A 17,975-nucleotide genomic window follows, 5' to 3' on the forward strand; every position below is an offset into this window, starting at 1 on the left:
TAGGCCGAAACATGTTGGTTTCTTTTAAATTATCTAAATAATGTGAGCCATTAAATAAAAGGCTTTTTAAAATTTGTAGAGCTGCCTTGGACTTCAACTTGTTTTTATAAATATAGAATATCAGGCCTATAAATTACCTTATTATGGCCAAGTCATACATCTATGGATCGGGCCAAATCTCCTCTTTCCAATGGAGTTCAATCTGGATTTAGTACCACCAGGCTTGTAGAAGTGGAGCAATCTTCCTTTTACTTGGTTATGTACTTTTAGGCAAATTTAGAGAGTCTGGCTTAAGAGGTTAAAGTCAACACTTATAAAGTCATAATGTTTACAGATTAAAGTCAACATTTCCATACTTGTTTCCATGCAGTCCAAACAGCTCTGCTCCTGGTCCAGCTGTGGCGGTTTCATGCAGTCCACCAAACAGACAGACAGTTCTCTCAAACCAAGGTGTTCAGTCTTGGGGAAAGTAACAACAAACAAAAGGTCTAACTTTTCAGTTGAAATTCATCAGGAACACAGAAAGCCAAGCAAGAACCATCAGTCCTTAACCAGCTATACAGGTAGCTCCATTTTCCTAGGCTAACAAATTGGAAAGGAAGGAAAATCCTGACAGGAAGATTTTTATAAGAACTGAAAAACACATGGGTGTATATATATAGACAGATGCACTGCTATAGTTCTGATCTATGAATATAAGCCTATGATATTGCATTTAATTTGATGGCCAAAACATCTGATTGGTTATTGATGCAGACAGCTGTTGTTTGTCTCCAAAGTGGTGTTTCCAGGGTCGCATTGGAAAAACTAAGACCACGTCCTCGTCAGAAAGTACACTAAATTAAATGAAAATACAACTAAATGCAATATCGTGGCCATCTACAGAAGATTGAAAAATAATTGTTTGGTAAACTGTAAATAATACAACTTTACCATGGACTCCTAAGCCAAGCTAAACTAGGATAATGTATGTCAGATAAACAGATGAGAAACACTGCTAAGCTAATGTTAGTTCTGGATTTTGCTAATGAAGGGCTAATATCTGAGGCTGCCGTGGCTACGAAAACAATTGAACGTTTGAAACCTCAATGCTTTAGTAGTTTAGTGGAAAAAAGGGTTCACTCACTGTCATTTATATGGATTATTATAAGGCAAGCCATTCATATTTTGTTCTGTAAAATGACTGTTACTGTGTGGAACTTGTTTCATTAGCTTATTTATTTGTTTTTGATACTGTGAGGAATGCACTTTTTCAGTTTGTATACTTTGTTTACATAGACACATATCTGACTTCTGATTTTACCTGCCAGTATTGAATTTGAATCCCAGGCTTATGCAAAGATTTGCAACAGTTCTAGAGGCCTTTATTTTATTTTTACATCACTGAGTGATGAACCTCACTATGGCAATTGGCAAATGTTTACATTTTGCAATGTTATGTTTACAAGTTATTGACAGGATGTCAAATACTTTGTTTGGTTATTTAATTTTTTGAGGCGTGCCGTCCTATAAATGCCAAGTAATAGTTGTTTCATGGACCAAGACCACGACAGTCTCCTCTCCTATAGCGTCAAATGTTTTATCTGCTGACAAAGCACAATACCTGTTGGTTTTTAGTTCCACTCATTGTTCAGGGAAACACATTGTTAATGACATTGACGGATTGTGAATTTTGTGATTAAAATTATATTTATTTGGAAAAATAAATATGGTCACTTTATTTGAAGAGTCAAAACTGCTGTCTTGGCTTTGTTTTGTTCATAGTAGTAATAGTAACGCTCATGTCATGATAAATCTGGTTAGGTCAAAACTACAGGAACACACATTTTTTAAATAATAATAATACAATAAATATATATATATATATTATCGGTATCGACCTTGAGGAGCAGAAAGTTATCGATATCGATATCAAAAAATCAATATTGTGCACCCCTAATAATAACACTAATAATAATATAAAACAGCCATGGATGGTCACCACCAATGTTCCCTCTAATTATTTTCGGTCTGAGCAAACACTAAAACCTCCTGAGCAGACATCAGCAGCTACTGAGCAACATACGTCACCTGCCGATTAACCGGTTAGTTGATAAGCGGCGGTTTGTAAAAAATCTGAGAATCTTAATTTCCCTCAATGTCTAACATAAAAATATATACATTTTGCTGATACACAGAGAAATAATACAAAAAGGCATATTATATTCCTTAATCAAATATTTATTTGACCATTGATTGACGATACAGAGCAAAGTCCATACTTTGGTGTGAGTCATGTCACTAACTTTTGTCTTTTTAGGAGGCTGACTCGTCATTATTTTATTAAGTGAATTATAATGCGACTTCAAGGGTGACCATAATTTTATTGTGATATTTTTTTAAAGAGGACACTCTGCCTTCAGCCTCAAGATACTAAAGTTTACTCAAAGATGCCTTATCATTATAATATATTTAAAGTATGCCTCCTCTGTATGGATATAAAATTATTGTTTATAACATTTTATATAACAAAATAATATCTCTCTATAACCAAAGTTACTCAACATGCTGTATTATGCCTAAAGTAATCTATCTGACAAATCTCAAGAAAATAACTAAATCAACCTATGACAAAATAATATATATTTTCAAGTCTTACTGGACAAAATACAACAAGCGCCTAGAGAATTGAAGTTCAGTTCTGAATCTATGATAACCCTGAGACTTGTGACCTCAGATTTGATCCAAGGGGTTAGTCCTCCCAGGTTCTATATAAGGGAGAAACATAGAACACCGGCCTCCAAAGAGTTGCTGAATTGTTTCCCCTCAATAGTGGTTTGCAGTCCGTGCACCTAGGTTGAAGGACGAAGTCGTGACAGACGGTTTGTTTCTCTTATTTTTTTTTTGTATTTTTTTTTTTTATTATTTTTTAAACAAACATATAAACAAACATGACAACACACGATAAGATATACAAGCATTAATTGTCAGGGCACATCCAATGAGATCACATTTTAGTTAGTTGTCTTATATAAGATATACCCCTAATACCTGTTATCTAAAAAACCTACACACATATGCTCCAGCTCGAACCCCCCCCTCCCGGACCCCACCTTGAGAAGTACCTCCACTATCCCTCGCACCTAACCAGACACTACCATTATAAGCTAGCTTTTATTCTCTCCACCACTTCTAACCACATTGACATTTTGGATTCATTGAGACCCAGAATTCTTGCTGTAGATATTTCATGGTAAATTACATCGAGATATGTAAGAAACCAAACTTTACGGCACATTTTTTCCGGTTGAAACCAGCGTGATGCGATCAGCTTTTTAGCTACTGTGATACCCGATAAAACCAATCTCTTTAGCTGTGGATTCACTGCAAACTCAAAAACATCATTCAATAGTAATACCGAGGGGTGTACAGGTATATTCCAAGATACGAGTTTTGATATTTGTTGGGTCACATCTTTCCAGAATGCCTTAACTGGTGAGCAGTCCCAATACATGTGCATAAATGTCCCTTCGTCCCCATTTGTACATTGGGAGCATTTGGAGTCTTGTTTAAGCCCCATTCGGCACAGTCTTATAGGAGTCAAGTATGTCCTGTGAATATAGTTAAGATTGATTTGTTGATGATCCGGGTTCCTTGATGTAAGTCGGACATTTGCCCAGGCTCCTTGCCAATCAAAGTCATTTTCCAGGTCTGGTATATCCCTCCTCCAGACAGAGTCTAGTTGGAGGGTTTCATACGAGGACGTTAGTCATTTATGATAAAATTCTGAAACAAAACCTCTCGATGTCTCTCTTTCGTAGAAGAATTTGTGGTATCTGTGGTGTTCAATTGGTCTGTCTAATGGAACACCGTGAGACTTCAAACATAGCTGTAACTGTTTGTAAAAAAGCCATGTGGACTTGGTGAGATTAAATTCTTTGCGTATTTCTTTATCACTACAAAAACCCGTATTTCTTTATCACTACAAAAACCCTGTTTGTTAAAAACATCCCCTAATGAGTGTATGCCTTGCTCTTCCCATATAGGGAATCTTATAGGTCGTTTTCCAATTAAGAGTGCATTGTTATTGAATAAGGGAGTATGATTGTGCCATTTTTGTGGGTTAGGATTTTTTTTGTGTGATTCACGCCATATCCGGATCGCATGAGTAATTATGGGGCCAAATTTTTTGTTCACAGTGCTTGATTGGTAGTTTAGTGTATGCTATGTCCTTCAGTCTATGTGGGGCTACTATGTTTTCTTCTAATTTTCTCCAGGATACTAATGCTTGGGGGTCAAACCATGTTGTCAATGGACTTAATGTGTACGCCTTAAAATATAGGAAAAAATCTGGAAATGCCATGCCACCATCTGCTTTATTTCTCTGTGCGGTGGATCTTTTTATACGTGGTGGTTTGTTATTCCAAATAAATTTGTATGTGGAGGAGTGTAATCTTTTCCAGTAACCCTCTGGAGGGGGTAACGGTAGCATTGAACTGAATAAGTTGATTCTAGGTAGTACATCCATCTTAACTATTGATATCCGTGCTTGTACTGTGTTTTTAAGTTTTGCCCATCTATCAAGGTCGTCTTTGATTTTGTTTTGGATTTTTGTGTAGTTGTGCTTCACCGTTTGTCTTATGGTGGGGAATATTTCCACTCCCAAGCATCTGAAATGTTTTACCATCGGTATCTCTCCTGGGAGGGTTGTATCTTTTTTTGCAGGGGTGTTAAGTGGAAGGAAAGCCGACTTCGGCCAATTTATCTTAAATCCCGATAAATCACCAAAGTCCTCAATCAACTTGAGCAGATGAGGCAATGTGGTGTTGGGGTTTTGCATGAACAATATTACATCGTCCGCATATAAACTAATTTTTTGTTGTGTGCCCTTGATTACGATTGGTTCTATGGATTGGGATTGTCTTATATATTGTGCTAAAGGCTCTAATGATAGATTGAACAGTCCGGGACTAAGAGGACAACCCTGTCTGGCAGAGCGTGATACCGGAAAGATTTTGGAGATGATTGTGCCTGTTGTAATCATGGCCGATGGGTCTTTGTATAATACTTTAATCATATCGATGAATCCTTTTCCTAACCCCATCCTTTCTAGTACTGCCCATAGATACGACCATTCCAGCCTGTCAAAGGCTTTCATAGCATCCAGGGACAGCATCGCCTTAGGTATAGTGTCCTCCTTGTCGGCATCAAGTACGTGCAGTATTCGTCTTATGTTTTCAGTGATCAGGCGGCCTCCTATGAAGCCAGTTTGGTCCGGGTGAACTAAAGACGTCATATGCTTTTGTAATCTGATGGCTAATACCTTAGAGTACAGTTTGATATCGGTTCCGAGGAGGCTTAAAGGTCTATAACTACCGCACTCGTTGGGGTCTTTGTCTTTTTTAAGGAGGACTGTTATGAGTGCAATATTGTCATTCTTATGGAAGTTCCCCTCCTTGACTGAGTATAAGATCATATTTAGTAATAAGGGGCCAATTATGTCCCAACAAGAAAGGTACATTTCTGATAGGAAACCGTCTCTTCCAGGAGCCTTACCACTTTGCATTGCGGTTATGGCCTTCTTGAGTTCCTCTAGTGTGATCGGTGTTTCTAACTGTTTAGCGTCATCCTCTGAAAGTTTAGGGAGAATAATTTGATTAAGAAATGTGTCCATTTTGTTTTGATCGAAGGTCGTTTCTGATTTATATAAGTCGGAGTAGAATTCTTTGAATGTATCGTTTATTTTTACAGGATCTGTTACAAGTACTTGTTGTGCTCTAATGGTAGTTATATCTGCAAATTTTGCATTAATTCTTAATCGCATGGCTAATAGGTGGCTGGGTTTGGAACCATGGGAGTACTGCTGTTGTCTTGTGCTGCGTATTTGTATTTCCGATTGTTGTCTGTATATGGCATTGATCTCTATTTTTTGTACGTTAACTTGATTCTCTAGTCGAGTTGAGTTGTTGTATTTTAGAGAATTAAATAACGTTGAGTAAAGCGTTTCCAGCTCAGCCAGTTTTGTGCATTGATTATTGCGCATTTGAGGAAAAGCTATCCGTGAAATCTTTGATCATTCCCTTTACCGACATCCATATTATTCTGGGGTCTTGCACCTAGTTTGCATTCTCCCGTTGGAATACTATAAGAGCTTCTTTGAGTTGTGTAATGAATTCCTTGTTATTAAGCAGCAACGAGTTAAATCGCCATCTTGGGGCTCGGGAGGATAGTATACCAAATGTACCTTTAAGGAGTAAATAACAGTGATCTGATAGTGCGTTGGGTATCATTTCCACTTCATAATTATCAAATAGTCTCTGTGATGCAAAGACATAATCTATTCTGGATAGTGTATTATGTCTCGCAGATCGACAAGAGTACTTTCGGGTCGTGGGATTAAGTAACCGCCATAAGTCATTTACACCTGTAATCTTCGACCAATCCTTTAATGCCTTTGATGAATTATTTTGTTCGCTGGAAAAGGCGAGGTAAGATTTGTCCATCCTTGGGTTCCAGATGGCATTAAAATCCACACCTATTATAAATGAGTAATCGGGAATGTCTAACATTGAATTGGTTAGTGTAGTGAAGAAATCTTCTTCGTACAAATTTGGGGCGTATACCGCTACCAACGCTATTTTCCTGTTCTTATGTTCAATCTTAACTATAGTTATCCGACCTTCTACATCAGACCATACTCCCTTTAGTACAATATTCAACTTACGTTTAACGACTATGGCTACACCCCGAGTTCTCGTACCAATAGAAGAGTGACTAATATTATGGTATGTGTTGTCCGCTAATTTATCTGTCTTTCTCTAGAATGTGCGTTTCGCTTAGCAGAGCAATGTCCACATGTTCTTTTTTCATCAGTGTGAGCACGCTTTTGCGTTTGAGTTGGTTATTTATTCCCCCGGTGTTCCATATCATTATATTCAAACTAGCCATAATCTATACATGTTGTATTGTAATTTTTGGTAATGCTTCTAGAGTCCGAGGCAATAATAGATATACATCCCACTAGTGAGGTCCCGTTGAGAGCCGAGCTTAAAAACATACATATATACAAATAAAAATCCCCTACCCTTCCCTCCCACCGAGAGTCGTACAGGATTGTGTTCCATGAACACAACCTTTGCGTATGACTCCCTCCCTTGATCTAACACTCTAAATTCTACCATAAGTAGAATGTCGACTGTGGCTTGGCCACTTTCCCGTAAAATTTAAATTTAAATAAGATAAAACTAAAAATAAAGACCAAAAATTAGCTTCAATTGTCATGCCCTAATCACTTACATTTTATATGAACTTGTGTAATTTATAGTAACCCATGAATAATATGGAGGTATTGAACTGAAGAGAGAGCCTCAATAAATCAGAGAAAACGGATGAAAAAAAACAAGTAAAAGGAAGAGAACATTAACTTAGATCTTAAAAGAGCATTGCTATGCTTAAACATCTAAAGTATAAATTGGAGAAGTGGTGGAAATATTTCCAATTAATAAAAAACAGTTTTTAAATACGTATATGCAGCATTTCCCCTGACCGGGGTGGGCGATGATCCGTTGTGTAGAATGATCTTTCAGCCGGCCGCTGCTATGATGGTTCTGTGGTTCTGCATCTAGATGCTGTTGATTATTCCCCCGAGGGGCTTCTGGTAGAGTGACTGACCACGTATTGCTGTTATTCCAGAATGTTCCCTATATCAAAGAATGCTTTAGATGTTCTAGATTATTCCAATATGTCGTTTTTACATTGTTTGAATGTTCCAGTATGTTCTGGAGTGTTCCAATCTTGAATCCAATATGTCCGCAATAATAGAAACCCGACGGGGAAAGCATTCAATAACTCTGAGCACGTAGGTCTCTCTGTCCCAAATCCTCGGTTCATTAAAGATTGTACTATATGGTGACCTTGCATAACAGAGATTAAAAGGCCATTTATACACTATTCTGCGTGTTGTGCAGACAAGTATTTGGCTGCATCTTCAGGCGAGTTGAGGAAAACCCTTGCTCCTTTTTTATCGACAATGCGAAGTATTGCAGGGTATGTTAATAGGAGTCTGTATTTCTCCAGATATAGTTGAGACATCACCGTCTTGAACTTGGCACGCAGGTCCACTACATCACGACAATAATCTTCAAAGCAGTGTATTGGTACATCCATGTATTTCAGATTGCCTTTCATCCTGCGAGTTTCACGAATAATAATTTCTTTTATTCTGACTTGGCGCAGGATAACCAATATCACTCTGGGCTTAGCGTTATTGCCAATGGAACGGGTCCCCAATCTGTAGCACTGTTCCACCTCTGGTACTTTAGGAAGGATCTCTGTTCCCAAGATTTTCTGTAATTCTGTGGCAAACTCTTCAGGGTGAGCACATCTCACTGACTCGTCCAGACCGACTATACGAATATTCAGCTTGCGTTTTTGATATTCCATCTCGAATATTTTGGCTTTCTGTTCTTCATTGATTCGCTTAAGCTCCATCGTTATATCGCTGAGCTCCGTATTGATTTCTTTGTAGTTTCCCTTCATCTCAGCAGTTAGGTTAACGTTAATAACCTCTACTTCTTTGTAGATTCGAGCGAATTTTTTTTCGTGGGCTTCCATTACTGTTTCCAGAGCCTCGGTGCGTTTAATATGTGCGTCGGCGTCCGCTCTCAGCGCATCTATTTTGCCTTCAATAGATTCTTTTAGTGATGCACCGATGTGAAAATTGTGGCCGATACCGATAACCGATATTAATATTGCTGTTCTGGCCGATACCGATATTTACCGATGTCGATATCTCTGTATAGAAAACACTTTTTTATGATAATCAAATAAAGAGCTATTTTCCAAAACGCATAATTTTTTTTACTTTTGTAACTTATTTTCAGAAATGACTGATATTTTGAAACTATTTAAGGCCAAAACATGTAAAAAGAAGAAAAAAAAGATTAATATTTTTTTATAATATCGGCCCTATCTTGATATCGGACCGATACCGATGTGTAAAAAAACTGCCATATCGGCCGATATTATATCGGCGGCCGATATATCGTGCATCACTAGATTCTTTAATAGCATCTACTTTTTGGGTTATTATCTTCTCCATTTCCTCCATTCTCTTCTCCATTGTCTTCCCCATTTTCCGGATGATATGTTCGGTGTCTGCGGAGGTATTTGATGGGGTTGAACTTGAAGCGGCCACTGTCAAGTCTATATTTTCTGCTGTATGCCGTACGAATCCTGATTCCTGCGGCGGGACCTCTACGACTGTTTTTGGACTCGTTGTGTTTTTCTTTGGTTTCATCTCGATTCTTTTGGTCAATATAGTTAGTTGATAGTCTCAGTTGATATATGCGTCAAGTTTTAAACGCATTAATGGTTTATAAATATGTTTTTAAAACGAAAAAAAAAATAACGGGTGAGCAGCTGTGTCACATGCGACCTACTCCATTCTAACGCTAAACCGGAAGTTTCTCTTATTTTATATTCTTTGTACCTCCGATTGTTCTCAATGTAATCTCCATGCATAATAATGGTGTGAGAATTTAATTACAGTAGGAATTCATAAACGTTATACACCTATGCATGATGTACCCCCCAGATTTCCCCATGGGGATAATAATAATAAATAATAATAATAATAATAATAATAATAATAATAATAATAATAATAATAATAATAATAATAATAATAATAATAATAATAATAATAATAATAATAATAATAATAATAATAATAATAATAATAAATAATAATAATAATAATAATAATAATAATAATAATAATAATAATAATAATAATAATAATAATAATAATAATCTATTTGTATAGCACCTTTCATACAGAGACTGCAGCTCAAAGTGCTTCACAACAGAAAAAAGACAGGCATAAAATGAACACATGCAGACATAAAATCAACATGTTTCACATTAGGATCTAGCATCCCAACAAGCCATCATGTTTATGGTTTGATTCAGTTTTAGATAAGACAATAAATTATAAAAAGAGTAAGATAAAATAGACAGAGTAAAATAGTGCAGGATCAATAAAATTATATCTTATCATGTACTCACTCACACAGTGAAACACACACCAACAGGTAAAGGACCACGATGAAAAGAAGCTCTTGGGCTTTACTGTGTCCAACAATATGATACCTCCTGGTGAGGCTGCATATATCCATTATCTATGTATGTAACATATTTTATAGTCAGTAAATAATTTAAATTCCATTCAATTTGCCACCCCATCTAAGAGAAATATGTAAATGGCTGAGTAAATTAATAGCTTGTAACCAACAACTGTAGTTATCTGATAATATCAGAAATTAAGCAGGAGCATTTGAAAGAAGCACATTAACCACATTGTTGTGAAATAACTCTATCACCGGATGGTCTGGCTGCACAACGTCGACATGCACTGGAACTAGGGATGCACCGATATGAAAATTTACCACCGATACCGATTGTTCAACTAACACAATCGGCCGATACCGATATTTGTGGCAAAATATTTTTTTTAAATATTTTTTAAATATTAATTTTCTTTGTAATTTTTTTTTTTTTTTTTTATGAAACTACTGTATATTTGTCTTACAAATTGTGCTCACCGATATGAACATAGGCCTCTTTACTTACTTAAAAAAAGGAAACATCAAGAAATAGCACTATCTCTCTCCCAGTATGTTCTGCAGGGATGCAGCTAGATACTAGTTCTCCCAGCATGGTCTACCTGCTGGGCTGCAGCGAGATACTATTGTCTCAACCAATGACATTTTGATTGACAGTCGATTCTGCCAATTACGTCACACACCGCTTGCACCCGCCTCTGCTGTTACCACCAATCGGCAAGCGTGTTGCATTTTTTACTCCTGCTTTTGTCCGCCATTGATTTTGATGACAGAGGTTTTCTAGAACAACAACACGGCGCAGCCGACGTTTAGCTTTTAGCTCCGCAGGATGACTTAAATGAGGCATAATGATTTTACTGCAACTAATGTTATAATAAAACAAAGCCTTTCTATACATGTGTCTGATTGAAAACGTTATTAACAGAATGGGTAAAACTCAGGGCTCTGTGAGCAACGGAAGGAACTGAGCTAGTATGAACGCTTGCTACGTTCGGGTAAATAATATGCTGATGTTATGAACGTGTAACACTAACTATAAAATGTTAATGCCACAAAACGAATGCCTTGTTAATCATAAGTAGTAACTTTGATGCAGTAGCTTGTGTGTGTGTGTGTGTGGGCCGGGGGCGGCGTTGTGCAGGTAGGTCGCGAGTGAACTTCTTTTTGTCTTGACGCTACACAAATTGATGGATATTTATCGGCTACTGCCATGTTATAATAAAACAAAGCCTTTCTATACATGTGTCTGATTGAAAACGTTATTAACAGATTGCAGAATGGGTAAAACTCAGGGCTCTGTGAGCAACGGAAGGAACTGAGCTAGTATGAACGCTTGCTACGTTCGGGTAAATAATATGCTGATGTTATGAACGTGTAACACTAACTATATAATGTTAATGCCACAAAACAAATGCCTTGTTAATCATAAGTAGTAACTTTGATGCAGTAGCTTGTGTGTGTGTGTGTGGGCCGGGGGCGGCGTTGTGCAGGTAGGTCGTGAGTGAACTTTTTTTTGTCTTGACGCTACACAAATTGATGGATATTTATCGGCTACTGCCATCGGCACATTCGAGCTTATCGGCCGATAGGCCGATTGCAGTCAACAAGGCACTTATCGGCCGATACCGATACCCAACCGATACATCGGTGCACCCCTAACTGGAACCAACATTTGACAAGAAATTATTCTACATCAAGGATCACAAATATCATTTTTTCCTAAATGACCTGTATAATTATGTAATTTTGTGCCTTCTGAAACACCCGTCATATGGTTAGGTAGACTTATAATAAAACGTGCTGTGGACACTGACCAGAGTAGCAGGCTAGCTAGCAGCTAACCACCAGCTAACCTTATCATTTAGCTGCGCTGTCGCTTATTCTACACAGAAATACCCCGACAAACACACAACGACAGGGAGGAAAATACATTTAAACTGCAGGAAAACGACAGGAATTAAATGTAAACCCAGTAGGTAAAATTCACCTGCAGGTGACTTGCTTAATCCTCCCTGTGTCCGTCTCTCTCCACTGGTGAGCGTTGTGGGGCTGTGTGTGATGGAGCAGGTGAGCTGGTGGAGTGATGACTGATGTGGAGGTTTCCAGGGGTTAAGAGCTGGCTTCCCCTGGCTCCTGTGGGATTTATTCAATAACAGGTAGGGGTTATTAAGTCAAACGGATTAATACAATGGTGAGTGAGAAATGTATCTCCACTACAGTGATAAAACACAGTGTGCTCTGATTCAAAGGGGTCTTACGGTGAAGGGAGAGGAATGCATGTACTGACGGTCTCCATAATCAAATACAGACAGACATCATTGTTGATTGCACATTGGGCTTCCAAAAGTGAAAATAAACTATTTGATGTATGGTGTACAGCCTGTTCTACTGCTATGGTGCAATGCTTTATATTGGCCACTAGATGGGAGTAGAGACTGCTATAAATTATATTTAACTTCAAGACTGTAAATTGCAGTTGAAAAACAGTAATAAATCGCAAAACACTGCAATATGTGGCTGAAAGGGGCACGTCACCAGAAAAGAATGCTGATTTATTTTGGACGTAATCACACACATCCAAAATATCTAAATAGTTTTGCATTTCTTTAGTTTGACAGTTATTGAGAGTAAATACGTTTGAATATGATCATCAGGGACATTGAATACTTTTTTTATCCACTTTTTCTCCTAATTTTCTGTATTTTTCTCCCATCCCAATTTAGTCGTTATGCCAATTCCCCCCTCCCCTTCCTGGTCGTTGCGTGCATGTGCCCCCCACTGGTCGGTCTAGGGAGGCCTGAAGTCTAGCAGATGCTTCCTCCGATACATAGGAGACAGCCAGCAGCCTCTTTCCACCTGGCAGCGAGGACTCTCATTGGTGAGGTAACGCGTGGGAGGTCACACTACCTTCACCATCTCCCTCCCTCACTGTGCAGGCGCCCTGACTGACCTGTAGGAGTTGCTGTTTACAACGACCAGAATACCACCCACCAGCTTCCCTCCCGCTGACTCTGCCAATTGTGTCAGTATGATGACCGACCAAGCCGGAGGCACCACCGACAGCCGGATTCGATACCAGTGTCTCTGCTGTGGTAGACAGAAGCTTAGTCCGCTGTGCTACCCGGCCGCCACGGGACATTGAATACTTGTGTTAATTACAGCTCAATGAAACTATAAGGTACCAGTCCCTATAAGACAAAGTATTGCTATTTTTCCATCTACATATAATTTCATTGAGCTGTAATTAACACAAGGATTCAATGTTGCTGATGACATCACTGTTGGCCATATTCAAACACATTGACTCTCAAGACACTTAGACCTGAACTGCTCCCAATGAGCAGGCTGGCACTAGGGATGGGCAAGAGTAATGTTTTCCCAGATCAAGTACTCGCATGAATTACTAAAAAAATCTATTGGGAAATCAATGTTTAGAATGCATCTTAAAGCGCATGACAGTAGCAATAACAAGATATTGCGTGGAGTCACACACACACACACTACAGATTTGATTATGTCTCGCTCCGTGGACATAACAATGCACAGCAATATACACAATGAATGCTTAATGCGTATTGTCATTTAAAACAGTCAGTTACGCAGCCCAGCTGAGGTACGCCGTTTACTGGTGCTCAAGAACATACAGGGCCAGGTGGAAGGACATAGAGACACACCTAGAGCGAGTCCAACCTCAGGCCAGACTGGGGGGGAAAGAACACACAGCGCAACAGGGAAGTAATTCAATAGTGGACCACACCCTGGCGGTTTGGAAAGAGGTGGTCAGGAAATATAAATCAAAAGAAGACAGTAGACTTCTGATTTGGCCTTCCCAGACCCCCGGTTTTGGCCCGGGGTCACTGGACGCCACTTTTGATGGGTGGAGAGATAGGGGTATAACAGCCACATGTACACTTTTAGAGGACCACAACTTCATGTCTTTTGAGCAATTTAAGAAAAAATTTGATTTGGGTAATGACAATTTGTTTAGATATCTACAACTGCGACACTTCTATGATACAGAAATCAAGAGTAGGATATCGGTAGGGGGTAACGGGGTGGTGGGAATGATGGAGCTGGCGTATTCGCGAACTCCAGTGAAAATAGTATCGGAAATGTACAAAAGTTTACAAGTTCGCAACAACTGTGATTCATATAATGTGAAGAAGAAATGGGAAAGTGAACTGAGTATAATCTTGACGGAAGATGATTGGCATTCTATATGTGAGACACAACACTCATCCACTAGCTCTAGAGGATGGAGAGAATTTGGTTGGAAAAATGTGATGAGATTTTTTAATCAACAGATGAATGCCAACCACTCACATATTTTGGTTATGTGATGAAGTGCAACCATTTTGGAAGTGTTACACAGGAAATGTACAGGATTCTTAGCTATGAATTCCCTATGGAACCCCAGTTGATATACCTGGGTTTGATCACAGAGGAGACCATACACAATGAAGACTTGTACCTGTTCAAAATCATGACAATAGCTGGTAAGAAGGCCATCACAAGGAGCTGGCTCAAAGAAGCCGCTCCAGACAAAGAGACATGGAGGGGCATAGTGGAGGAGATAAGAGATATGGAAAAAATGACATTCCTGCTGAGAATGAAGGCCAAGACATACGACAGACGTTGGTCTAAATGGACAACATGTGAGCCGTTAGATGATTAAAGACTGCCAGGGCACAACAAAACAGACCCGACATGCAAGAGCAAATACAGCTCTCTCCCCCCCCCCCCCCCCCCCCCACCATACAACACTGTCCTGCCCCGTGAGTCCTGTCTGTCCTGTGGTGGTGGTTGTCATATTATTATTGTGAACTGTATAATGCTTATGTAAAAGTTAATGAATCCTGGAAAAAATGGGTAAGACATCAATGCAAACACGGGAAACCATACTGCAAAAGAAATGTTTCTAACTGAAAATGTGAAAAAGTGACTGTGAAAAGGAAATGGAGAATGTCTATGTGAAAATGTAAAAAAGTTACTTTGGAAAGAAAAAAAGAGGAAAATTAACAAAAATAAAGAGTTATAAAATAAACAGTCCGTTACCATTTGTAATAATTACATTTACCTCCACTTTGTCTGCAGCAGGTCTGTCCATATCAATACTAGCCTATGATCGCTACACAAAGTGTGGGACATGTTGTTGGCACAATTTGGAAATGCACCAACTACTGTTTTTATCTTTTAGATAACAATAAGCTAGCTTTCAACGCAACAAAGTTTTCGCGATAAACTTGTTTTATCAAGTGTATCATTCCATGTATCATGAATTGAAAATGGGGGACCCTGATGTAAAGTTTGTAAACAAGACAAAAGTCTTTCTCTGGTCTGCATCCCTTTAACAGTTGTGTGTATTGAGCTGTACTGTATTGTACCCATTCTGCAATCTGTTAATACAATTTTCAATCAATCAATCAATCAATCAATCAACCGCTCGGTAAGGACAGGAGCGCTTTCAAAACACCAGGCCACAGCAACAGCAACAAGCTGGCACAGTGGCTGAAACGCTCAACAGTTGAGATGTTCGGTCATTATTAGTAACAAGCTGAATAAACGCACATGTCTCTCTCTATACAGAGAGTCGCACCAGTTTCTGACCTAAACTCATAACTTTAGTAGCGTGGTGTAGCATTAGCATAGCAGCTTAGCTTGTTAGCTGCTCCAGCTACCTCTGGTCAAGGCCCAGTCTGGATGGAAAAGTGGCAGAAACGCGGTCAGTAGATGAATAAAAGCAGATGTTACTGTAACAAAACGGAGAGGTGGATATGAACCTAATGTACCTTTGATGTGTAATTTGAAGCGAGGCATCGATGCTTGTGTCGAGTAATCCTAGGCATATTTAAATATTTAAGTGGAGCGTGTATCGAGGCGCGTATCGGTGACGTATGTGATGACGTCCGAAGCCTCGCTTCGGGGTTGGTCCAATAGTATCCAGCTGCAGCCGTTCAGACCAGCGCTTACAAGCCCCGCACATACAAGCCCCGCACATAGCAACCCCTCGCTTCCATTGGCTGATTTTGGTCACGTGATTTTGGGTCACGTTGCACTGCGGGATTGATTGATTGATTGATTGAAAACTTTATTAACAGATTGCCGTATGATTTGGGTCACGTTGCACTGCGGGATTGATTGATTGATTGATTGATTGATTCATTGATTCATTGATTGATTGATTGATTGATTGAAAACTTTATTAACAGATTGATTGATTGATTGAAAACTTTATTAACAGATTGCCGAATGGGTACACGTGACCACAGGCCCTGATTGATTGATTGAAAACTTTATTAACAGATTGTAGAATGGGTACAGTGACCGATTGATTGATTGATTGATTGATTGATTGATTGATTTATTGATTTATTGATTTATTGATTGATTGATTGAAAACTTTATTAACAGATTGCAGAATGCAGTACACACAATTGTTAAGGGGATGCAGACCATGCAGTACTGTTACATTTGTGACATACAGTAAATATATACAAGGGGGAGGGAACTGTACATTTATGATGAATTGAAAATGGGGGACCCTGATGTAAACAAGACGGAAGTCTTTCTCTGGTCTGCATCCCCTTAACAATTGTGTGTATTGAGCTGTACTGCAGATATATTTCAATTGCCTTACTTATTTACATAAGTATTATAGGCCTACAGCAGTATTGTACAGACAGTCTGTGTGAAGTCTGTGTGGTTATCCAGCTGCACAAAGGCAGAGCAAGAGGCTCTACAGAGGGTGGTGAAGGCGGCAGGCAGGATTGTCGGGACTCCTCTATCAAACATCACCTCCGTCTTCACCTCCCGCTGCCTCCACCGCTCCAAGTGTATCATCAAGGACCAGTCTCACCCAGCACATCACCTCTTTCAGCTCCTTCCCTCAGGGAGGAGATACCGGTCCATACATGCCAAGAGTTAAAGATTTAAGAACAGCTTTTTCCCCCAAGCAGTCAGACTGTTAAACGCTCATTGACTGTCCCCTCACGTGCACCATGCACTTACCTGGACTTGATAATCACTGTTACCACTCATCATGCACTTTATTTAAAATATTCTGTTATGTACAGTGTTATATGTGTTTCATGTATGTATATATTGTACTACGGTCTGTGGGAGCTCCCCTGAAATTTCACTCACGGTCATATAAGAGTTTTAATGTAGAAGGTTTTATTAATGAAATGTTGGGTATAAACTGGGAGGAGGTATGTTGTGAGGATGACCCAGAGGTTGCACTGGACTTATTTATGTCAGAAACAAATCAGCCCCATGGATAGATAGTAGCTTTTAATGAATTTTAATGAATGAGAGAGACATACTGTAGCCAAAAAAGCATCAGTGTGTTCCAGTTCTGCAGATGACAGACAAAAGTACCGTTCCTTACGTAATCAAGTCACAAAGTTAAATAAGGTGAGAAAAAGGGAATATTTTAAACCATGGTTATATGATGTGAGAAATGATGGTAAAAATCTATGGAATGTTTTAAATCAAATTATGGGTAGAAAATCCAATGTCTGTACACCTTTTGTTGAGTCATATGGAATTGTCCTAACCAAACCATGTGATATTGCCAACCATTTTAATGATTTTTATGCAAGTAAGATATCTCAGCTCAGGCAGGGAATGCACATCTCAAACAATACAAAATCAAATGACATAATTAAGAATATCATAATGAAAGATAAAGGGTGTACATTTGATTTTCAACAGGTTGAGGTTAGTGATATTGAAAGGTTCTCCAGCTTCTGCTCCACTCTTCTTCTCTTTGTCAGCCTTTCTATCTTTTCTATATTAGGTCTGGAGTTGCCCTCATTAAAAACTGATTTGGAGTCTTTGGGTAAAGGAGTAACCTTAGCCTCCTTCCATATC

The 17,975-nt window shown here is 38.8% G+C and overlaps 1 long non-coding RNA gene across 1 annotated transcript in view; it reads right to left on the reverse strand.

Annotated features, from left to right (window-relative positions):
* Positions 1-353: 353 nt before the first annotated feature.
* LOC311229363 overlaps positions 354-17,975 on the reverse strand; it is a 28,679-nt gene continuing 11,057 nt past the window's right edge. The window contains exons 3-4 of the long non-coding RNA XR_014619754.1: positions 12,091-12,236; positions 354-459 (exon numbers count right to left, since the gene is read on the reverse strand). This is a non-coding gene — a long non-coding RNA (uncharacterized lncRNA). The remainder of the gene's footprint in view (positions 460-12,090; positions 12,237-17,975) is intronic.

The sequence above is a fragment of the Notolepis coatsorum genome, assembly GCF_963971535.1.
Source record: "Notolepis coatsorum genome assembly, chromosome: 6".
Taxonomy (NCBI): domain Eukaryota; kingdom Metazoa; phylum Chordata; class Actinopteri; order Aulopiformes; family Paralepididae; genus Notolepis; species Notolepis coatsorum.